The sequence below is a fragment of the Halichoerus grypus genome, chromosome 5, assembly GCF_964656455.1.
Source record: "Halichoerus grypus chromosome 5, mHalGry1.hap1.1, whole genome shotgun sequence".
NCBI lineage: Eukaryota > Metazoa > Chordata > Mammalia > Carnivora > Phocidae > Halichoerus > Halichoerus grypus.
In genome coordinates this window covers 88,744,355-88,769,481 of record NC_135716.1, presented here as the reverse complement: position 1 = coordinate 88,769,481, position 25,127 = coordinate 88,744,355, and positions in this window count along the sequence as shown.

The window sequence follows — 25,127 nt, the reverse complement described above, 5'->3', positions numbered from 1 at the left end:
AAAATGTTGGACGGAAGAGGCCATAATCACGCTTCTTAGGCCTAACTTTTAGAGCCATGCAATCTGAAGCTAGTGAGTGACGATACCCCGCTGCCCTTTTCCCTGCGGGGACTAGTATGTTCTTCTCAGTCTCCCCACCAAGTTTTAGCTCTCATTTGTTCTTCTAGGGAGCAGCTTTCATCCCTGGTGCAGTCATGGAGAGGACTGGTCTGAGCATACAGCATTCTTTTAGCAGGATAAATAATCAATCACTAAAGACAACACACTTGTGCAGGCGCAGAGATAAAGCAAGGTATGGAAAGTAGAAATGAGTATGTTCAGCGTAGACAATATGCTTCTTTTGCCTTTTTCTCCCTGAGCGATTCCATCCCTTTTCTTCACTTTGCTTATATATTATGGTAACAGAATGATGACTTTACATATTTTTTGAGCTCAGAATTGTTTTTTGATTTAGAGGTAATACATGATCCTTTTAGAAAATAAGTAATACAGACAAATGCAAAAAATCAGAAATTAATCATAATTCAACTATTTTAAGACAAACATTCTAAGTCCTGGGGTGAACTTCCTTGTCTTTTTAATATATCTCTATGTAAATTTAGTATTGCCTAGCTAAATTTATAGTATGTCTACAATTTTGTTTGTACCCAACATTCTTCTAAAACCTAGAGGCTTGCTTGTGCCTAAGTATGCTCAATAGGATACATGGGTTAGAGATGTTCTATTTTTAAAATAATGAGTCCATGGTCAAGTCAGGTAAGAATACTCTTAGTTTAATACAGTTAGTGTTGTTGGTGCTTTTTTTTTAAACTACAGATTTCATGGAGTCTTTAATATACTAACATGTATCATGATGTCCTAAGAGAGGTGTTAGGTAGGATGATATTTACGCCTTACCTGATTATGGAACAAATCCTTGTGTGTGGCTTTATAACTTGAAAATGTTCACACCAGTGTTTATAGCAGCATGGGTTACAATAGCCCAAATTTAGAAACAACCCAAATATCCATCAACACATGAATGGATAAACAATGGAATATTATTTGGCCATAAAAGGAATGAAGTTCTGATCTGTGCTACAACATGGATTAAACTTTGAAAACATTACACTAAGTGAAATGAGCCAGCCACAAAAGGACAAATATGGTATGGTTCTACTTTAATGAGGTAACTAGAATTGGCAAATTCAGAGAGACAAAGTATAAAAGAGGTCCCCAGGGTCTGGGGGTTGGGGATTCAGAATGGGGAATACTGTTTAATGGCTACAAAGCTTCTGTCTGGGATGATGAAAACATTTTGGAAATCGAGATGTACAACATTGTGAATTTGCTTAAAATTGTACACTTCGAAATGGTGAAAATGATAAATTTTGTGTTGTGTAGACTTGGCCACAATAAAAATAATTACCAACAAAATCTTGAAGAATTTGATACATGATTTGGGGGAAATTGGCAAACATGTCCCCCCGGGTACTATGGACTGATTGGTTGCATATGCCAATATACAACCAACTGCTTGTATTCCTCTGACACCAATTTTTCATATTCCTTTTTCCAGTTTCTCTGTTCCTGTTTGAGGATCTTTGTGGTTTCAGGGGGCTGACTTCGCTTTTCACGTCTGGGGTAGAATTCACACATGTTAGATCAGGGTTCAGCAAACTATAATCCACGATCCAAATCTGGCACTCAGCCTGGGACATATACGTCCCTGCCCTTCATCTACACATTGTCTGTACCTGCTTCTTCTGGGCTATAAGGGCAGAGTTGACAACTCTAGTTGTGACAGAGATCATGGCCCCCAAACCTACCATATTTACTATATAACCCTTGGCAGCAAAAAAAAAGAATTACCAACCTTGAGCTAGACTGAAACAATTAATATATTATATCCCTTGGCTCAAGGATCGGTTTGAGTGTGGGCATGTGGTTTTAACTGGCCTAATCAGAGTGAATCTCGGGAATTTTGCTTGGCATACTGGTAAGAGAAAGTCTCTTTCCCTCTGAATGGCGGTGGTTTGCAGATTTGAGTCTTTGAAATCCTGCAGCCAGTTTGGCTACCACGGAAGCCAGCCTGAGGAATTAACTGCACATGAAGATGGGTGTGAGAGAAATGAAAAGTAATGAGGACAGAGACCAGATGATATTGTGGACCTCTGGATCCAACCATGCCTGAAGTCCTGCATTACTTCTGAACTTTCCTATTTCATGAGCCCATATATTCATTATTGTTTAAGGCAACTTGAGTTTGGTGTTCTGAATTGCAACTAAAATCATTTCAACTAATATATGTTGCTATAATCTCCATAAACCTTATTTCTAATGGCTGCATAGTATTTTATCTTAATAATAGATTTTACTTAACCATTGTCCTAATATTTGGTACTTAGACTTTTAAATTTTTTTTATTATGTTATGTTAATCACCATACATTACACCATTAGTTTTTGATGTAGTGTTCCATAATTCATTGTTTGCATATAACACCCAGTGCTCCATGCAGAACGTGCCCTCTTTAATACCCATCACCAGGCTAACCCATCCTCCCACCGCCCTCCCCTCTAGAACCCTCAGTTTGTTTTTCAGAGTCTATAGTCTCTCATGGTTCATTAGACTGTTTAATTTTGAGTGATCATTAAGTCTGAAATAAGCCTGGTAATTAAAAACTTTTTTTCTGAATTTCCAATTATTTTCTTCCAGTTGATTCCCAGAAGTGGAATTATTGGGTAAATAATACTCTTAAGGTTTTTGATATGTATTTCCAATTTGCTTTTTAAAAATGTCACCAGAAATGTACCTACTTGCCACATCTTTGTTATCATTTTAATCTTTGCTATTTTTAGGGTGAGTCGTATTTCACTGTTAAGTTTGATTTTCTTAAATTACAAATGAGAGTGAACATATGTATATCTTTATTAGCAACTTGTATTATCTGTTTGCTGAATATTTGTTCATGTCCCCTCCTATGTAGGGAGGACTTCACATCATGTTGAGTTTTGAAAGAGTAACTACAATTCTTCAGGTGGGCAGGAGAGGGAGCACAATTAAATGAGAGGCAATAGTATGTGGGCAATACAAAGGTGTGAAAAGTGAAGTGTATTGTGGGGACCTATCCGTTGTTTGGCATATCAAGTTGAAGGTACCGGGGAGGGCACAGAAGAAAGGAAGGGGAGTTGTGGGGTACGATGAAGCTGAAGCAGCCACAACCAGATCCTGGAAAACCATGTGGGATTTTGTTGATTATATGTCGGATGTTAATAGACGTGTATGGGGAACAGTTTGCCTACTGTTTTCAGCACTATGGCAGCTCTTGTATTCACACAAGTCGTGTGTTAATTTCCAGTGTTTTTTTTTTTAAGATTTTATTTTATTATTTATTTGACAGAGAGAGAGAGATCACAAGTAGGCAGAGAGGCAGGCAGAGGCAGAGGGAGAAGCAGGCTCCCTGCTGAGCAGAGAGCCCAATGTGGGGCTCGATGCGGGGCTCCATCCCAGGACCCTAGGATCTTGATCCGAGCCAAAAGCAGATGCTTAAACTAAACCACCCAGGCACCCCTGATTTCCAGTGTTCTTATCTCTCTTTTAATGTAGAGCCCTGTGTTAAATGCCTTCGGGTTTGGTAGCAATCAAGCCCGTATTTAAGTATTCTAACATCAGACTATTGATTAGCTTAAATGGTCTCACTCCTCCTGAGTTGAATTTGTAAGGTTTCCTTTTTAGCTACTGGAAGGGTGTAAGTGTGGGGGTGGCTCAGCACCCCAAAACTCAGGCTGCAGTATTTCGGGAGGTCAAACCACCTGCTGGCTTCCGCAGGCGCTCTTGGAGGGTCTGGGGCATCAGAGTCCAGCTCAGCCCTTTATAAGCCCGTCTTAGCGTGTTGGAGCTACTACAACCAAATGCCACCGACCGGGTCGCCTTTGTACTGTCAGTGCCTTCCATGAAGCTCCTGATGGCCGAGGCGTCCGTTTCAACGACATGCACCTGGAACAGACATATTGCCACCTAAGTGAAATAAGTCAAGCAGAGAAAGTCAATTATCATATAGTTTCACTTATTTGTGGAACATAAGGAATAGCATGGAGGACATTAGGAAAAGGAATGGAAAAATGAAGGGGGGGAAATCAGAGGGAGAGATGAACCATGAGAGACTATGGACTCTGAGAAACAAACAGGGTTTTAGAGGGGAGGGGGGAGGGAGGATTGGTTAGCCCAGTGATGGGTATTAAGGAGGGCACGTAGTGCATGGAGCACTGGGTGTTATACGAAAACAATGGATCATGGATCACCACATCAAAAACTAATGATGTATGGTGACTAACATAACATAATAAAATTAAAAAAAAAAAAAGTGAACCTAGGCACCCCGCGCTCGACCCCAACAAAGGCAGAGTGCCAGGTCCTCTCCCCCTGCCCCTTCCCCCCCACCGGACACCCCACACGCTCGCTGTGTGGCCCCAGGCCCAGGGCTTGTGAGTAATGAACCTTGCTTTTTCAAGATTCCCTAATGGTTGTGGCTGAGATGCACCTTGCCGTCATAATGAAAACCACAAGGGCTGGTCCAGCCACACACAGCATTGGCTCCAGTCAGGGAAATGTCTGTGGGGGCTCCCCACTAGTAGTAGGAGCCCAGGTGAGTGCCCCCAGGCATCGCTAGCCCATGGCATCACTATGATAGGTCAAGACCCACAGGAAACACTTACAAACAACAGAAATGTATTTCTTACAGTTCTGGAGGCTGGAGGTACAAGATCAGGGCGCGAGCATGGCCAGGTTCCGGTGTGAGTTTCATAGCCTGTGCCTCTTTCTGTGCCCTCACACGGTGGAAGGGGCTAAGGATCTCCGTGGGGTCTCTTTTATAAAAGCACCATTCGCATTCCTGAGGACTCCACCCTCATCACTTAAGCATCTTCCAAAGGCACAGTCTCCTAACACTATCATCTTTGAGGGTTGGAATTTGGGGGGCGGGTGTGGCAAACAGACATTCAGACCATAACAGAACTCTAGGGTTGAGCTTTCCACAGAGGGGCAGGATTGTCTTTTTCTCACCTCTCACCTGGAGGACTAGCTGCCTTCTGATCTGGCCAGGCTCATGGCCAAAGGGTCCTGGGCAGGGACAGGGCAGCAATCCGTCAGTGACTTACATTAAAATCTCCAAAAGCATAGGAGGCACGGGGACCCGATGCCTTCCAACTTGTGCCTCTTATGGCTGAGGACCCAAGCGCCAAGGTCTAGACCTGAGCCTGCCACGAATGTGCTGATTAATCTTGGGCAAATCAGGAAACGTCTTTGTCTCTAATGTCTCCTGGGAATAGATTCGCTAAATGTCCCTGTGGCTGAAGAGATGGATGCTGGGCGGGGAAGGTGGAGACCTTGACTCTTCCATGTCTTTCTCTTATTACTTTAGGTAAGTGGTTTCCAGCCCTGGGCTGTACCCCCAAATCGACAGGGGGATCTTTAAAAAAAATATCAAGCCTGGGCCTCACCCCACAAGTTCTTCTGCTGTGCAGCCAGAGAAGAGAACCTCTGGTCCAGGTCATGGTCCTGGCCCTCACAGCCATGAGGTCACTTGAAAACAGCCTCAGCACTGGTAGGAGGGCAGTCGGGGTCCACACAGATCACCCTTATGTGGGCTTCCCTGTCCCCCCAGAAGGCCCAGATCTCATCACTTGGTGACCAAAGTGGCCCTTACCATTAAAGGCTTTAACATGCACAGAAATCAGGTACTTTTAGGAGAGGTGGAGTCATAACAGAGGTTCCCCCTACTAGGATCTGTCACTAGAGAGATGCTTTATGGAGAACAGAGCTGAACAGAAGCCAACTCTACCCACGACCAACAGATGGTGCCATTGGCCAGTGCCCTGCCATTTAGGTCTCTGCCACCCATTTCTTTTATAACAGTATAGCTGCTGCATTTGTGCATGATTTTGAGATGTTTCACAAACACTTTTGACTTCACATACCTTAGAAGTGCAAAAGCAGCAAGAATATTAAAATACTGCTGAAAAAAAGGAGCATAGTTATGACAAAATGAAAGTAGAGATAATTTTTAAAAACAGAAGGTGGTAAAGAAACAAATGGAAGGTTGCACATCCATATGGTATTAATTTTTAGAGTAGAAGCAATCCCAAAGGCCAGGGTGAATCACGAAGCCTAAGAAAAGTGTTGTGCCTACGCAGCTGACAATAATAAGCAAGAGATGCAGAGACGGATGAAGTGGAAAACTTTATAGTGTGCAGCTAGAGAATTGTAGTACTTGGTACGCACCTCATTGTTACCACCAACCACCCGAGTGCTTTCTTTTTCTTCCATTATCAGCTGGACAGCCAAAGCCAGTTTCCATTAGGCTGTTTTCAATTCTAGAGACGGCTGGGGGTGTTTTTCTAAACATGGTAAAAATGATGCCACTTCAACTTCCGGAGTGAGTCACAAGCAGCTCTGTAATCTTCAGGCCAGTTCAAATCTGTGCTACGTCAGGGCGGCAAGGCAGCCCGATCTCACCTAACCTTAACTGCCAAGAAGTTCTGTTTGCCACCACACCTGCCGAAATGATTGAGGAAGTGGGTTAGATCAATGGATTCACATAGATCAAACAGGTACGCGTTAGGGAAAGATACTTGATTCAATGTATCAGCAAGAAGGAGAAACAGAACGCTGATACATTCTGGTATCAGCAAGAATGATTTAAAGCTATGAGAGTCTTGACATCTCTTTATTTACTGGAAATGCATTGGGGAACTGCGAGCGCAAACCCTTTCAGACATTTTGAATTTATAGTGTATCCGTCAGGATTCGATCAAAGAAGCAAAACAAGTAGGACATATATATTAAGAGATTTATTGCAAGGAATTGGCTGATGTGATTGCAGGGGCTGGCTAGGCAAGCCCTAAGGCCATAGGGCAGGCTGTCAGGGGGCGGGGTGGGGGGGTGCGTGGCAGGCAGGCTGCTGAGCTGAAGTTGCTATCCACAGGTGGAATTTCTTCTTCGGAGAAGCCTCAGCTCTGCTTTTAACACCTTTCAACTGACTGAATCAGGCTGACCAGATTGTGTAAAATAATCTCCTTTACTGAAAGTCTATAGACTTGAACTACAATTACAAAATACTTTCACTGCAACCGTGAGATTAGTGTTTGATCGAATCACTGGGTACTATAGTCCAGCCAAGTTAACACATCAAAAAGACTATCACAAATAATGTTTTGGAACCTAGTCAGTTTCTAAAGAATTTTTAGATTAAAAAAAAAAAAAGTATCCCCCAGGCTCTAGGAACTAGATGCTTTATGTAGAAAGCAGAGATGTCATTGTCTGGAGGATCAATAACCAGTGGTGAGTGTGCACGGGTAGTTCAGGAAGGGCTTCTAACCTAGCTTGTGAAGTCCAGGAAGGCTTGCTGGAGGACGAGGCACTTAAGCAGGGTCTAGACTTAAACTTTGTGGAATGTGGCACTTAGGGATGGAGAGAAGGGATGGCAGAAAAATCATCGTAGTGATGGTCCCGGCCCCTAGACTGTGCTGACCCCGCTCCAAGGTGGTGCTGACATTCTCAAACACATCATAAAAGGCAAGTGAGTCATGGAAGACTCACAGATCATTTCTACTTTATAGCGTTTCCACCCCTGTGACTCTCAATGTGGCTGTTAATGGTGTGTCCCTGGCCCCTCCCTCACGTCTCCAAGCCCCCCGGGAGGTATTGCCTCCGTCAGAAGAGAGAGTTTGCTGCTGAGGCTGGTGGCCCGCGCATGTGGTACAGGTGCTCAGAACAATGGCTTTCTCTTCCCATCCCAGCTTGGCTGGTTCGTCCCTCTCCTGGCCTATTTATCCGTTCCTTTACCCCCTCTTTCCTCCCCTTTCCTCTTCCTTCAAGTCATCAGTCCTGTGCCCTGGTCCTCTGCAAATTCATTAGCATGTGAGTCTCTTCATTTTCCAAAAGGGATTAAGTAATGTCTTTCCTACCTCCCTCTCCAGAAAGTGAGGATAAAACGAGGCACTGTCTGAAGCCCCTTAATACTGGCACTGCCTTGGGGCTCCTGGGTGGCTCAGTCAGTTGGGTGCTGCCTTTGGCTCAGGTCATAATCCCAGGGTCCTGGGATCATGCCCCGAGTCGGGCTCCCTGCTCAGTGGGGAGGGAGTCTGCTTCTCCCTCTCCCTCTGCTTTCTCCCCACTCTTGTGCAGCCTCTCTCTCAAATAAGTTGATAAAATCTTTAAAAAATATACTGGTACTGCCCAACAAAAGTACAGACGAGGTATTACCATTATCTCTATCTATCTATCTATCTATCCGTTCACTCATCACACCTAAATTGTGTGTCACTTAAGTAGAGAGATCATCACTGAATCTATGGTACCTTAACAGAGTTTCCTGGGCATAGTAATTACACATTCACTGTCTGGGAAAGACAATGATAATGAAATCACCTTTAGGAGACAAATAGTTGCAAACAGCCACCCTGTGGTGTTAGAATGTTCCCATTTCCTGCCTCTGGCTAATTGGTCAAGACCAAGCTCATGGAACATCTTTGCTAAGAAAGCTTTGCCTCCCTACCCTAGCGCCTGAGTTTAGTGCCTTGTCCTTTTCCTGTAGAGTCATCTCTATACTTCGGTCATTTCTCTTGCTGTGGTGGGCTCTGTCTCTCAGCGGGCAAGGGAGTTCTCTGAGGTGAAGGATTGGGTTCTAATGATCTTCACCAGCATGGCTCAGTTCCTGGCATGATGCAAGTATGCCATCAACAATAAATTAATGGCATGACAGTCACCCTCTTGATTTTTGTTTCCATAATAGCCTCATGCCAGAGAGACTGTTCAGAGAGGGAATAATGCTCAGATGTGTGCTTAGAAATTTCTTCTGTGTCCTTGTCAAGTGGGTTGAAAATAAAATGGAGTCAAGAGGATGGGCCAAGCTCCTCACCCAGTATTCTCTCAGAGAAGACGTGGTTCCCAGAGTTGTACCTCTTTGAAGTTTCTCTTCCGCAGATTCTGTGACTTTCCCCAGCCTGGGTCCCTCACAGGTCTTGGCATGGAGGTGGTCAAGTGGCATCAAACAGTGCCAGCAACATGCACTGGACACCCGAGGAATTTCTAGAGGGTGCTGGTGGAGGAAAGTTCATTCTCCTGGCTTTGTTGTTGTTGTTGTTTTAAAACCCCAAAATGTTTATGCATGTCTGCGACATGTGGTCTCTTTAAGGGGAGTCAGAATGTCTGAATTCATTTTTGTATGTCTCAGATCTAACCCAGAGTAGACAGTCAATAAATATTTATTGATTTAAGTATCTGTCGAGCATGTACTCTCAAGGTTGGGTCAGGGTTGTGGTTTTATTGTCCCTACTTATTAATCCACCTCTTAACTCGACCATTTCCTGTCGCTCTGTGGTGCCTGGCAACCTGATTCCACAGCACATCCATGGAGGAACCCCGTTCACCTTTTTGAGAATGGTGGGTCAGAAATAGGAAGACAAAAGAATTCTGAGTTGCACATTCCAGGGAGCACTTCCACAGCAAGGTAACTCGTTTGTTTTTGTTTTGTTTTGTTTTGTTTTGTACCGGGCACAGAATTATGCATTCAAGCATTAACTAACACTCTGCTGTCTTCTGGAATGAGGCTGCCAAAAAGCCATTGCCATGGGGGTAGATCTGCATTGGTTCAGCAACTTTCAAATGCCCGCTGGATTACAGGAAGAGTTCGTTGCACGAAGTAATTTATGGGCTGTTAAGAAGTTCCTTAAGCCATTATTAAAAACATGCAAACTCCTCCCTGGTCAGACCTCTAGTAAGTCAGACTTCTAACTAAGCAGAACTGATAGGCCGTCTTTTGATGTTTAATGAGTTCTGCAGCAGATGGGAGAGGTGATGGACAGGGCCGTGATGGTGATTTACTGGTCATGAAACAGAATGATGAGAGCCTCTCCTGAAAAAAGAAAATGTAGCCAAAAGGACAGGTTCCCCCCTCACCTTCCTCTCCCACCAATCCCTTCCCCTTTCCTCCCTGGTGCATCTGTTTTTGATTTCCTCACCCCCGTGCCTCTCAGTGCTGGGCTCATTTCCATTCAGGCGCACACAGAACACTGCAAACTAATTAGCCTTGGATACTGCCACAGGAAGTCAGGCTGCCAAGTCCTCTTTCCCCACAATTCCTCAACTCCTTCAGCCAGTCTCGGGCCCACGGCCTTGCACTGGGCCTCTCTGTAGAAGTTGCCAGTTCTAATTTTGCAATTTCCCTTCACCTTATCAAATATGCCCCAAGCCTGCCAGGGGACGGAGTGGGGACAGCTCTGGAGTCGGTCTTGTCCTCTGGACTCTTTCCTCTGGCCCCTTCTCTGCTCTCTCCCCAGTTAGGGAGTCTTGTTTGGATACAGTTTCAGTGTTGACTTGTTAATCTGACCTTGGTTAATGCTTTTAAAAGGAGAGTATTGCCCATGATGCAAGACTCGAGAGAGTTCCCCATTCATATCGCCACCTCCCAGGGGCCCTGGACCTCTGACTTTTCTCAAAGGTTAACCCATTTTCTCATGAGCTATAGGTGTCAACTCTTCTCCAAGCAGTCTCGACTGAGAGCCCTTGACATTTCCTGGAATAGGGTGTGAAAGGGGGGTGGAAGGAAGAGAGGGGCTGAAGGATGGAAAGATTATGGACTCTGGGACTCCAGCAGGGGAGTCTTGGCACCCAGGCTCCTGCTAAGGGGCACCCCCTTCCATAGAAGCCCCGAATCAGAGATGGAAAACTGGTAGCTCGCAGGCCAGACCTGAAACAGAAAATTAGTTGTCAACATTTGGAAATCAGATTTCACATACAAATCAAAATTGCTTGCTTCCTAGGAAAAAATTAGACGTAGCAACACTGGGCCAGCATTCAGGCCTGCATGACCCCAGTTGACTGGAGCTGGGCAGCACCTGCTCCCTAGAGCTAGAGTGTGGACTCTCCTCCAGGGACTCCCCCACTCGTCTCTGTTGTCTTATTAATCTCACCTACCTGGTTCCTGCAATCATTTGCATTGGCCATTCTTGCTCTAACTGGAGAAAGGGAAATTTAATATTGACTCCGAAGAGACTTGACAGGGCTTTCTGCATGACTTTTCTTCTTTTCCACACTCATTTTATCACCTCAAAGTATCCATCACGTCACAGCGATTGCCTGCTGGGTTCTTAGGCTTCCTTCTCCATTATGATCATGAGCTCCCTGAGGGCAGGGCTCACAGCCTTGCTCACTGTTACACTCCCAATGCCTTACACAGGACTGGATGCTCGACACATTTTTCTTGGCTGATGACGATGATATTCTTTCTCATTCAGCAGATGTTTATTGAATGCTCCCATGCATCAGGCTAGGTCAGTGTGAAGTGTGATTCAAAGGTCATGAGAGATGTCTCTTAATGAGCTCCAAGAGGAGGAAATATAGAAGTGGCAAATAGGATATGCACAGAATATAGAGAATTCAAGAGGGCAGAAAAATTGTGGTTCGATGGACCAAGTTCTAAGAGTGAGCTTCTCAGAGGAGAACACTCCTGTAGGGCTTTCTTAGTTGGGTAGGATTGGGGCACGGGACTCACTTTTTTTCTACCACACCTTTGGTCTCACCTTTGTATTCCAGGACTCATCCTCTGAACTCCCAATTTTTATCTATCCAAATCTGCCAGTGACTGAACTGTATTCATTTCTAGTAGTTGCTTCATGGCTTTGTTGCTGTGTGGTGGGAGGCCAGCTGGTAGGGAAAACCCTGAGCTCCAGCCCACTCTGTGGTATGCCTAGATGAACAAAAACGGGTGCATAATAAATATTCACAGTGGTCAGTGGGAGGAGGCTTAGCAAAAGTCTTGATGACGATGATAATGGAACAGCATGGGCAGAAGGCTGAAACATTAAACGTGCAAAATGTAAAATGCAAAGAAGGAAAACGACCCTGTCTTCATGAGCTGCAATGACAGAAATGTTCCATGCCACCTAACAGCGACTGCTTTCCTGGACCTATTATCACTGACACGGCCCACCCAGTCTTTGTGAGTCAAGGAAATTCCTCTCTTGTGCTGTGTTCAGTGCTCGGAATTCCCTTTCCAAGAAGCCTTTTTGATGTAACCATTTGCTGTACTGATCGGAATAACCTCAGGGACCTTTGCCTACATGACCTTGCTCCAGAGAGGCAGAGAAATGATGACTGTGCGGGTTGCAGGGAGGGGAAGGGGAGCTGACCAGGAATATTTCATAAAACTACAATACAGTGAAAAAAGAAAATCTACACCTAGTGTGTTTTCTTTCATCAATATTGGCTAGCACTTGGCTTATTTTAACACTGAGATAGATTCATCAAATAGATGCTTAAACTATGTTCAGATCAGGGTGGGTATCATCAGAAAAACAACACTGAAGGGAAGGGATTAACAACTTACTGTATAGACTTCATATAGAAATACTCATTCCAGGAGCCCTATATTTGCAATAGTCATGATCTTTAAGATCTTGAAACTGTTGCATCTACCATCTACAAAAAAAAAGATCTTGAACCTGCTCAAAAAGAATTCTAAAATTATATAAATTTAATTATATAAAATTTATAGATATATATATACAGGTATAGATATACCTAAGTTATATATTTATATATCATATATTATCATATATTATAAATTATATATATATAGTGTGTGTGTATATATATATATACATATATATATAATAATATTAAAGACATGCTTGCTATAAAATGGAAATTTCAGTTCCAGGAGGGTATGAATCTTCACCTTAGACATTTTGTCATCTATAAGAAATACACATGCTGCCGCTCACCCCTCCCATGTGCATTACAGACATCACTAATCAATCACAAAGCTTGCTCCTGTTGTACTAAGATTTGTCACCAAAAAGACTTAGCACTATGCGCAGCTACCACTTCCAACCTACTGAAGTTAATATTCACATTGAAACTTATTTGCCGTCATCATCTAGATCTTCACAAAAACAGAATATTTTTTGAAGACATGTTTTAGATCACATAATACTCATAGAGTACTTCACAATTCACATGAATTACACAGTTTAATCCACTTAACATCCATGCAAAGATGTTATGATTCCTATTTTATAGATAAGGACACTGAGATTTGACTCCTATAAATGATGATATTAAAGAAACATGGATAACTCACTTCTTAGCTTCTGGTCTTAGAGCTGGTAGAGACTTGATTATATAAGGAGAACTTTGGACAGCTATACTATACTAGGATTTACACAGCAGAATTTCTTAGATTAATCTAACCTTTTAATCTCTCTTCCCAATCTCTCACTTCCATTTTTTGAAACACATTCTCTCTTTTGTCTTTTCATTTAACCATTATGTTTTTCCTTTTGCTTTTCCCCATAGAGCTGTATATCTCTATAGATTAAAGCATGAGACAAGACTATCCATAAACAGTGTAGAAATAGGCCCTTGCCCAGACCAGTTCAACCCTCTTCCTGGTTAAAACTCCTCAAACTGACAATCTATATCCATTAGAGGTCTGTGCCGTTGAAATTTCTGGTCAGAAGGATACAGACACAACTGTGTTGCATGTGGGCAACTGGGCTGATTTGTCTTCTGGTTTTTAAAGGTAGAATGATCTGCTTGAAATCAGCCAGAAGACTCATCTCCAACTGTAGGAGCAACTTGGCAGTTAGACATTTCCCAGTCACTCATGGCCCTTCTTTTATGTGTACCACAGAATAAGATAAGATTTGAGTAGCTCCAGATTCCATGAGAGAGTGCCTAAGACAAGTTGCTGAGAAGGGGACAAATTTGGCCCACATGTTACCTTGAAACACATCACTCTAAGAATTGACATGAGCCTTAGAGGCTATCTCTCTCCATCCCCCCTCTTTCTTTCTCTTTCTCTCTCACTCCAGTATAAGCAATTTTGAAAAGACATCAACCTTCAAAGGGACCAGTTTTTTCCCTGGTATTTAAGATGGGGTACCTCCACAGCTTATCAGTACAGGTTTTCCGAGGCTTCAATAGTATTCAACCACCAGACTAATTAAAAATCCAGGTGAATACAGTTGTCAAGGCATCATACTCTTAATACAAATACACGTCAAAAGTATATACCTGGACTTTTTAATCAAGAGCTTAAATTGTGAAGTAGGCTAGATCTACGTGGATCAAGCTGAGCCATGACCCAGTGATATTTGACCTGTATATAATTTATATAATTAAATCTATCATCTATTATATGAAATATAATCTATATTATATCTGTATAATTAAAGTTTTCTCAGCTTTTTGGTAGATAACTTGGGGGCTACATTTTTCCAGTAATGGTGAAAATTGAACTTGAGAATCTACTTGTCTGAAACTCTCCTTCAAGTCCTAGGAATAGCTTTCTGAGGTGTACCCAATTCCTAACCTCATATGGTCATGGTGTAGAAATAACAATATCTCCTTTTAGGGAGTTATGTGGATTACTAGACTATGTTTTTGTGGGGTTTCCTTATTTCTAATGTAATCACTAGGTAGGAATTGTGCTTTCCATACCTTCTTTCAGTCATTCATTATACACTTTAAATAAATGAACAATTTGAAAACACATTTCCACTATATTATTAATTTAAAAACCATTACCGCTTTCTATAGACTTGTTTTTCTGTGACAAATGGTAAGTTGAGCCTCAGATTTGGACACTATTTCAGAAAATCTGGGTTACATTTGACTAAATGCACTTAGACTAGGACCCTCCTGGGCAACAGGACTTAAACACAAAGAAAATTGTTAATTTATTATTTAATAGAAAACAGAACTTAATACTTTATTATTTAATCGAAAAACATTCCATTATTGGAGTTAGTAATCATCAATAAATAAAGCAACTGTAGAGTACTGGTCTAGAACAACTACTTCCTTTTCCCTGTTATGTGTTTATATCACATATGGTCGTGTTCTAACTATAACAATAACACCCTCCTCCATTGCTGAGAAGCGAAACCCCACACAATATATTGGGTATGCCTGCCTCCAAATGTCCTAAACTGTTTATTCTAATGCAAGTTCTTAAAAATTAGGTGTATAATATTTTAGTTCAATTTATTCTGTGGTAGGGCAAAAAACCATCTATGTATGGATGTTATCCTTCTTGTCACCATCACCGTCATTATCCTCAAAAGTTCATCTTTAAGCTTTTGGAACCTAGGCTATGTATTCGGTGTAGCTGGCTGCTGAGGATAACACTGATTATAAGTAATTGATTGAGATAATTCAGCACTTTTAAGGTTCAAGGGTGCCGGTAAGAGAAATATATTTTTATTCATGAAATAATGATTTCTTGAGTGTGTACTTGGTGCGAGCAAAGAGCTAGATGTTGGAATACAGTAATAAACAAGACAGACATAGTCATTGCCTTCGTGGAATTTATGTTCTTGTAGAAAGAGAAGCAATCAAATAAATAACAAAATTATTTAATTATTTAAATTAATTATTTAATTATTATTATTTAATTAAAACATCAATAGCTGTCTGTGCTGTCTTTGGATGTTATGCTGCAGATATCAATAACATAATCAATGTTATGCTGATGTTTACTTCTCTTCGAGTGTTCACTCTTTATGTACCACATTATATTAGTGTCTTAGGCACAGACTCCTAAACTCAGCAGGGAGGGAGAGAGGGAAGCGAGTGACTGGTGTTTCTTTCTGTTGGTCATTGCTGGACGGAGCATGTGTTTTTAACAAATCACTTGTTTTCTCCAGGGTTCAGTTGTGCTGCTTATAAAACTTACTCCTTTACAAGAGTAAAGCAACTAGACACAGTACAATTTCTGGAACCGCTGCTGTCATATTCCTCCACACGTAAAGAGGGAATAGGGCTGGAAACTGGTCTGACCCTAAGATGCCCGAAAGACTACACTCCTTTGGGATGACAGAGCCCCAGTGCACTATCAAGAAGAGTGGACTATGATTCTAACAAAGCCAGCTTTTGTAAATGAACCATTGGTCTTAATTTCCCCTAAAATGAGGGGAAATGGAAGTGATTAGAGTCTTTCATATTCCTTTTAGCAACATAAACTATTCTTTTGTGAACTTTACACAAAATCTATCTATTATCTATCTATCTATCTATCATCTATCATCTATCTATTATCTATCGATCATCTATCTATCATCTGTCTATTATCTATTTATCTATCAGTCACCTATCATCTATAAATTAAGTAGACAGTGTTGAAGAGTTTACAGGAAAGGGGGGATAAGAGAGTGGGTTTAAGGAGATGGATCCCTGACACCTCAGCCTATCTTACTTCACTTCCTGTAATGACTCCCAAAATACCTCTTTCAAACCTCTTGTCTCCATAATGCACAGTTTGAGAAGCAGTAAGTCTTTTCCTTGCTGATACCATGGGGGTTAGTATAGGCACCAGGAGTCAGACATCCCCAAAATGCCAAATGGAATGGTATCCTGACCAGCGCAAGTCAACCAGCCCCTAGTCAACAGAGCAAGACTGGGGAGAGGCATCAAGTCAAGGAGCATGGAAACCTGTTCCGGTGACAGGAACCCCCCCTCCAAGCCCCAACCCTGCACCCATTGTGTGCAAAACATCATGTCACACCACCAGGTGGAGCCCAGGTCTTAGCAGAAGGAAGAGTGCTGTGGTCTCTGGAAGGCTGTGCACACAGTGCCTGAGAACTGGGTTCCTTGGGAGGTTTAAAAGAAAAAAGGGTGGAGGGTTGTGGCGGGGGCATTGTGGGAGGTGAGGTGTCTATATTGGTCTCTGCCTATAGAGAGAGTACTTGAATTGAATTGAGGCATCACTTTAAGTATTTAGCCACTGATTCGTCTCCATCACCACCAATAGAGTTCCTAGAGGTCCCATCAGATGCCGGTTTAATAGAACATTATTCCACAGGAAGAATGTGTGAGGATGCAAACAGCCTTGGAGGTCATCAAATCCAACCACCCCAAAGTGGTCTTCTAATCTTGGCTTATACACCTCAAGTGATAGGGAGCTCATGAACACTTGAGGCAGTGTATTTCCTATATTTATCGTAAAATTCTTCTTCTGTATTAAGCCAAAATTTGCTTCCCTGTTTGTTTAGCTTCCACTGTTTGTTTCTGATTCTGGCCTCTAAATGTGCAGGGAATGAGCTTAATCACCTTATGATGGTCCTTCAACTATTTGAAAAGAGCTACCATGACTCCTGGGCGTCTTCCAATTTTCCGAAGCAAAACCTCTTTCTTATCGCCTGTTTCTTGAAGCAGACTGTAGTCTTTTCATCGTGACATTAAAATCATCTTTCTAGGAAATGATTGCTATAACACAGCAAAGGATTTTGATCTTAGAGCAACAGCAAGAGGAGTAGCAAACACAGCATCATCTTATAATAACAAGCAGTTCGAGGTGAACAGAATGTAAGAGACATACATATTTGCATCATTAAAGGTCCAGGCAGAGAGGGTGGGCAATGGAGCTGGGAAAGGTGGACTGGGCCAGGTTGGCAAAGGTCACACCTCATCATCCATCTGTCACCCATTCATCTTTGATTTATCAACCAACAAATATCTAGTGAGCAATTGGCACTGTACTAAGTCTTGGGAAGAAAACAGTGAGCAAAACAAATAGTCCTTGCCCTTAAGCAGCATGCATTCTCGTGGTCATAAAACAGACATTAATCAATAAAATTGTATGAATATAAGTGGCAACAAATGCAGGAAGATAAGGTAACAGGGAGCCTGATCAGGTTGAGGAAGGGATGGTCAGGGAAGGCTTCCCTGGAGGAAAGACCAATTCAGTTGATATCTAAAGGAAAAAAAGTTAATGACTAGGCAAAGAGAAAGTGGGTGAGGTCAAGTGGAGGAGAGCATTGCAGACAGAAGGAACAGCATGTACAAAGGTCCTGAGGTAGAAAAACTGAAAGAATGCTGAGGCTCTTGGAAGACAGAGGTGAAGGTAAAGTGATGAGAAATGGAGCTGGGCAGGGGCAAGATTAGGGGGGCCTTGACCAAATGAAGCTGCTTAATCTTTATCCTAACATCAACTAGAAGCCACTGAAGGAGTATTACCATAAGGTTTTTGCAGTAAGAGAACAGACTAGATCTATGATCAGATAGATACTGTGGTAGCAGGTGTAGAAGGCTGGGCCAGGGACACACTTGGTGCAAGGAGAGTCTGGGGGTGGGAGAGTAACCAAGTGGGAGATGATGAGGGCTGAATCTAAGGCCACGACAGTGATGAATCATGGCTTATTCCAGAGAGGAAGCTAGAACAGCTACTACACCTCTCTCATTGTATGACTGAACCCCTGAAGGGGAAAGAACTTAAACAACTTGCTCAAAATCGTATAGTTAGCTGGTAGCAGAGAGAATATGAGAAGCAGGAACCAAACTAAACAACAGTCTGCTAGTCCACTTTTTTTTCTTGAAAAGATTAACTGGGACATGTCAGGAATGGATAATGTCTAATGATGTGCTTCTCAGAAAGGAAATGTAGGTGCTGAAACCCAACTGTTCATTGAAACGTGGGTTTCTTAAATAGGAACTGGGGTTCCCCTGAGATTGAACCTTGAATAGGAGACCTCTGGATTTTAGGGGTGCTCTTCATCCACTTGGCTTGCCATTCTCTCTGTCTGCTGTCATGATTATAAAAATAGATATTAGATCCAGAAGGGATTTGGGCTAACATTGAGTCTGGTAGTTTTCAATCCTGTGTCACAGCTCAATGGGGGAGTGCACCCCGTTCAGAGACAGGCTGCCAAATGTTCGCTAATGTGTGGAATCTACTTCTACTTTACATGAATTGCTTTTATGGCAATGCTGTCCCACAGAATACTGAATTGAGCAGGTCGTGTGATCTGGTAGGAAGAGATCAGTGGGACAGAGAGCTAAGAGTGTGACCTTTACCGGAACACACGAGAATGTTGAGAGTAGTTAGAAGTCAAGACCAGGGCAGTAATTGGTTCCATCAACAGCCCACCCAGAACTAAAGGGGGCTTGTGTGTGTAGAGCCCTAATAAGACACTGTTACAGCCACTGTGAGACACGCCTTCATTAATTAAACAGTAATTAACTGTTTACAGTGATCCAAGAGGTAAACATTATTGTTTTCATTTTCCAGAGGAGACACCCACACTCAGATTGCGTAGGTAATACCCACAGTCACAAAGCGTATGAAAGCAGCAAAGCCAAGTTCAGCTGAGCACAAAGTGCTTGCCCTCTGCCTACTACATAAGTGTCATTCAGGACGGCAGGTGACTGCCACTCTCAGCTCATGGGTAGGAAACACAGTGGCCCCAGGGTGAGAAGAGAGTGAGAATGGCCCATGCTACAGGAAAGGAAGAAGCCGAGGGCATTCCCACCCCATCCCTCCCGACTGCCTGCCCTAGTCTCAGTTTTCCCACTGCCATCAGCCTCCCTGCTGTACTCCCCTGTGTTTTGGGAAACCTTTGTCACTAACACATTCTCCCTCACAAACGGGTGAGAAGGAGGAGCACTGGGGTGTGTGTGTGTGGCGGGGGTGGGGGGGGGGCATTTCCTTCCTTCAGGGGATCCTGGGAACCCCAGGGGAGGGAAGGGGGCACCAGAGGACGTGGACACCAGTATTCTCCCCATACCCTGGAGCTGGCCTCATCCCTGCCACCCACATTCAACCAGAACTTTACCTTCTGCCTCATGTTGCATCAGGCCTGTGGCCATTTACTTCCTCACATTTTATTTGGTCTCTTTTTCCCCACTGAGGGTAAACCTACTCAGCACTGGGGACTCTAAATGCTCACAGGCAACTGCTTTCTGCCTCTGGTCCTACTGCGGTTGGGCAGCAACCCCCCCTTCCCTTCTGCCCCCACCTCCACCCAGGCTTCCTGAGCTCTGCTCGACCTCCTCAGCTTTCACCCGGCTCCCGGCTCCTCCCGCCTCTTTCTCTCCTCTCCACCCAACCAAGTACGCCAGGCCTGTCCCTGCAGCCTCAGGACATCAGAACCTTGGCTCTGAGTCGTGCCCCTGTGGCCTCAGCACCACCCTGAATGAGGCCAACAGTCAAGGTGCAAAACAATACAATGACTGGCCTCTTCTAGCAGCCCTGTCCCCACTGGGGCGCCCCAGCCCCTCTCTTCTTTCTTCTCTTCACTGAAAACCTGCAGAGCAGAAAGAAAGCAGATACACAATGAGGATGTTTTCATTCACTCATTTACACGAGAAGCCATTTCAAGGCCTACTCTTTGTCAGGCACCAGGGTAACAGGTGAGTGTGATTTTAATCTTGACCTTGGGCCAGCATTCCATCCCAGGAGAATATTGTGTCCTAGGGTAGGAAGGCACCATTGCTCAGATGTGGGTGAAAAGTCACAACTGCTGGAGATGAATGTTTGGTCAGGGAGGGGCAGACCTGCAGGCCATGTCGCCAGGTCAGGGAGGGCAGTGTGCCCTGCAGTAGGCACTCAGCCTTCACCCTTCGGTCACCAGGAGCCCAAAGGGTTTTGGTACAGGGGCAAGGTCTGAAATGCATTCTAAAAATGGCACTTCTTGGTAGGATAATATGGCTTACGTTATTGCCTCTTCCAGGAGAGGTTTATATTCTAGTAAGAGTTAAGACTCAAGCTAAGTAAATGAAACTCTAGTATTAGAAGTCAGGAATCACCGGAGAGGCAGGGGAGGGATCTGGGGAAAGACAGACAGAGGCCTGGGGCCATGGAAATCACAGCAGGAGAATCAGTGGAAATCACACCAGGAGAACCACTCAAAGCATCCACATTGCCTGTGTCTTGCCTGTAGCTTCTTGGTCATTAACTAGAAGAACGGTCACAGCAGAAAGAAAAAGCCAAGCCCCAAGCCCGGCTCCCACCCGCAGCTCCCTCCCTCTTTTGTTAAAAGTCTTTGTAGAAAGCCATGACTGAGAGGATCAAAGCATCCACTTCCTCCCCTTTGATGTGTGGTCAGAGTGGGCTCTGATGTCAGAAGCGTGTTGCGTTTCATTAGACCTGATAGGAAGCCTTCTCGAGGTCACTGTGACCACACAGCTTTAACCAAGTTCACGTCACTGGAAATGTCGGAGCTCCCCAGACCCCTTCGGGCCTATTAGGAAATTATACAGGTAAAGAAATTCGGGTGTAAATATCTCTTCTTGCTCTGTACTGCTTTGCCTTAAGGCCTCTCTCTTCGAGAGCCCTCTTCCCTGCCAAAACAGCCCCAATTCTGCATTCATATGCCTTCCTCATGTCGAATTTTGGAGCCTCAAGCAGGTGTTTGAAGGGGCAAGTTTGGGTTTGAAATACATTGTTTTCAGCTGAGAGAGCCCTTCCTTTCCCTAAAACAACCGTAACCCCAGCTGAAGGCAAGACCCCGGGGTGTCCTCTGGCCCTGTTAGGTGAGCTCTGGTTAATACTGGAAGAAGCCCAGTGCCAACTCCAGTTAGCCTCTCTCCAGAGAAAATATGTAACCATAAATCTTCGCCTGCTTACAGGACAAACGGTTTAAGCTGCAAAGCTGCACTTACGCCCCTAAGGAACATGTTTCTTAGCACATCTTGATTTCAGGCTGCATTCAAAATTTGCTACGGGAAAGTGCTTTTAATGGAAAAACAGTTTCCTAAGTTAGGTCTACTCACTTCCCAGGCCAGATTAAGGCTCAGGCAAATGCCTGGATTCTTCTCAGCTGAGACTGAATTCATCCTGTCTGCAAAATGGGGAAAGAGTCCTTAAGAGCACTCCGTGGGTGTCAGATTCCCCACATACATCCTTGGGACATTGGAAAATATAAATAAGAGTTGTCATCCAGGAGGAAAGAAAGAACAAGAACTCTGCCGGACTTGCTTATACTTACTTTATGCTCTCATAATTCTTTTCATTTTCCATTACTGGAGGAAGAGATTACCCTCTTTCCAGTGCTTAGGGCTTCTAAAAGTCTTCACCTCGCCCCGAGGCCCCTGGGCCTCCTGGCCTCATCCCGAGGCCCGTTTTCTTGTCTCTGCTAGTCCCAGGGCTGGGCCTTCCACCTTCCTCTCCAAACTGCCCGTGGTCCTCTCAAGTCTCATTCCCATAGGTGGAGAGCAGAGCGGATGTCCCCGCCTGGTCATTGCCCCTAAGAACAATTACAAGAGCCCTCTCCTCAGTGCTTTGCTCCCTGCTGGGTTTTTTTGTTTTTGATTTTGTTTTTTCTTTTAGAGATAGGAGCCAAGGAAAAAACCTAGTGCGGGGAATTTACCCCAGTCCTTGTTCCTGGTGTCTCAGCTGACACCTGAAGACAAGTCCTGGGGGCACATGAGCTGGGCTCACACCTGGCTCTGCCTCTCCCCTCCTTTGGCAACTCTCTTAACCAACCTGGGCCCAGTCTCCTCACCTGTAAAACCTGCTCAAAGTACTGTGTGGGGATTAAGTGAACCAAGGCAGCCTTCACTTCCCTTCTGAAAATAACCACTCACTCCTCTTTCTCCTCCACCCCACTCTCCCTCTAGTCTCCACAGAAGCCATAACAAACTGAAGATGGCGCCCTCTCCCCCTTTTGGGTCTTGGCTTAAGCTTCCTTCTTGGGCTGTTTGCCCTTTCCCCACTTCCTTCCTATCCTATCCTCAAAACTCAGCTCTATTTTCTCTGGGAAGTTAGTAACTCCCCCTTCCGTAATGTTGTAATATTTCCAACATACATTATGATGTGATAAGCACCACAAGTTTCTTTACCTGTTTAAACTAGAGTAAGAGCTCCTCAAGGCGGGGAGCAAGTCATTTGCGTCTTTCTTTCCTTACGTGGCACTTCTGTTAATAATAATAGCTACCTTGAATTTACTATGTGCTAGGCAATGTGCTACTCATTCATTCATTCTATGCTCACTCACAAATGTTTATTGAGTACCTGTAGTAGTCTGTAAAGCCTATTTTAAATGCTTACCATATGTACGTGTCCACACATTCCAAAAAGTTGAGCCTTTGCCATTTTGAATACACAGGATATTCATGGCCATCTGCCCTCTGTACTAGTTAGTGGGCCTTCATAAGTCAGTAAATGCCTTGATTCTCAGCCTTGAATACTCAACAGGATTGATAAGAAAAAAATTTTCTCTCTAGACCATGTTATAATGAAAATTAAGAGTATCAAAAACAGCTTCAAGGGAGAAAGGAAGACTGACCGCAAAAGAACAAGAATCTAATTGGTATCAGACTTCCCAGTATGGAAAACAAGAAGCCAAAGGGGTAATTAACATCTTCAAAAGTGGAAGGAAGGAAAGAACTTTGAACCTGAAATTGTATCGTCTGCCGTGACCTGAGGAGGATGTCTTGAGAATATGACCACGTCCTCTGTCTCTTGAGTTTGGGTGAGAGAGAGCAGGAAAAGCAAAGCCCGAGTAGGTATTGCAGCAGAAAATATGAGGAAGAGTAAAGTCTTGTTCCTCCAGACACTATTCCCAGGCTATATATGTGACTCAGTTTCCTGTTCCTGCTCTGCTAGCTATATGGCATCAGCTAGGGTTGTGATGGTAGCAGCCATCCTGTACTTAATGTGCTGCCTACAGTTCCACCAGTAGTGGACTTGACCAATCCTTCCCAAGGATTGGAGGAACAGTGGAACCCCTGCCCTTCTAGCCAATGAGAGAGGGGCCAGGAACCGTTTCTAATCACACCCACCAAGTTCTGTAGAAACCATAAAGTTGGCTCAAAGAAACCTAGAGTGGCCAGGCTCCAGGTGTATGTCACCTGGTTCCACAACTTCAATTTCCACTTTCTTGTTCTTGGCTACACTCTGGTGATCAGATACAACAGCACCAGAAATGAGGGTGGGGTGGAGGGAGAGCTGTTCCTGGAGGCTCTAATGATCTTCGGAACAGCAACCAGGACCTTACTGTCAATTAATACATATTGTATTCCTGCTGCATCAAATACCCTTTTGGTTATGAGTAATTAATCTCTAATTTAAGTAATAGATCATTGAGGTTGTTACTTTTACTTCTGGCAAACCATAAAGAGAAAAAGTCAACCCATGTGGTCTGGACAGTAGGGCATACATCAAACACAAAGACCAAACGTAAGCATTAGCAAAGCATTAGGGGAGAGGCTTTGACCAAATGGACAAACTGCCGACTCTTAGTGGTATGGCACTGGGCCAGGTGCTGGGGAACAAGACGGACATAGTTACTGCTCTTAGAGTGTGTTCAATAATTTCCAAAGATGGCTGCCACCAATTCTGGTTTCCCCTTCCTATATGCTCATACCACTCCTTTATTGATAGAGAGTTTATTTCTCCTCACCTTGACTTTATGACTACTTAGACCAACAGAATGCAGCAAAAGTGATATCCTGGGGCTTTTGAGCTGAGGCTCTGAGAAGACTTGCCCTTTCTACTTTCTTCCCCTTAGAATCCAGCAATCATGCTGTGAGAAGTCCAAGTCACATGGAGAGGCCATATGTGGGCACTCCGGTCAACAGCCCGAGCTGAGTGGCCAGTTGACTGCCCACATCAACTATAGCTATGGGGAGAAGCGATCTTGGACATTCCAGCCTTGTCCAGCCCCCAGATGACTTAAACCCCAATTGACACCACTTAGAGCAGAAGAATCACCCAGCTGAGGCCAGGCATCCTGCAGAATTGTGATAGTGAATAAAACTGCTATTGTTTCAAGCTACCGAGATTTGGGTGGTTTGTTACACTGGAGTAGGTTACGAAAACACAAAGCTTCTTGTTTAGTGGAGACAAAAGGCATTAAATGGGAGATAATGGTAGGATGTGATGAGTGTGAGGGGTGCTCTGGGAGTCCAGAGCATGTTCCCAAGTTGGGAGCTTAGGATGAGCAAGAGCTAACTAATTGAAAAGGAAATAGATATATGAGTGTTCCAGATAGAGGCAAAGGTATGTGTGAAGGCAAGAAAGACTAAGAAATCAGCGTAATTTTAGTGCAACGTCATCTTGGAGCATCAGGGGTACGATGAGGAGAGGGCCAGTAGTATTTAGAATTTGGAAATTACCAGAAGGGAGGCCTTTGAAGGATGGTAAGCTGGAAAGTAATGTAAACTGATTTGTGCTCAGTTTCATCTTGACTGTAGTGTAATGTGTGTGAGTACTAACAAATCCAGCCAATTTTTATTATACCCTTTTTTGTTTTGTTTTGTTTTGTTTTGTTTTTTGTAACTGGATGGGAGAACAGAGACTCTTTTGGGGAGTGAAACTCCCATCAAGCACTCTTGGCTGGTTTGGGGCAATGTGGTACTTTTGT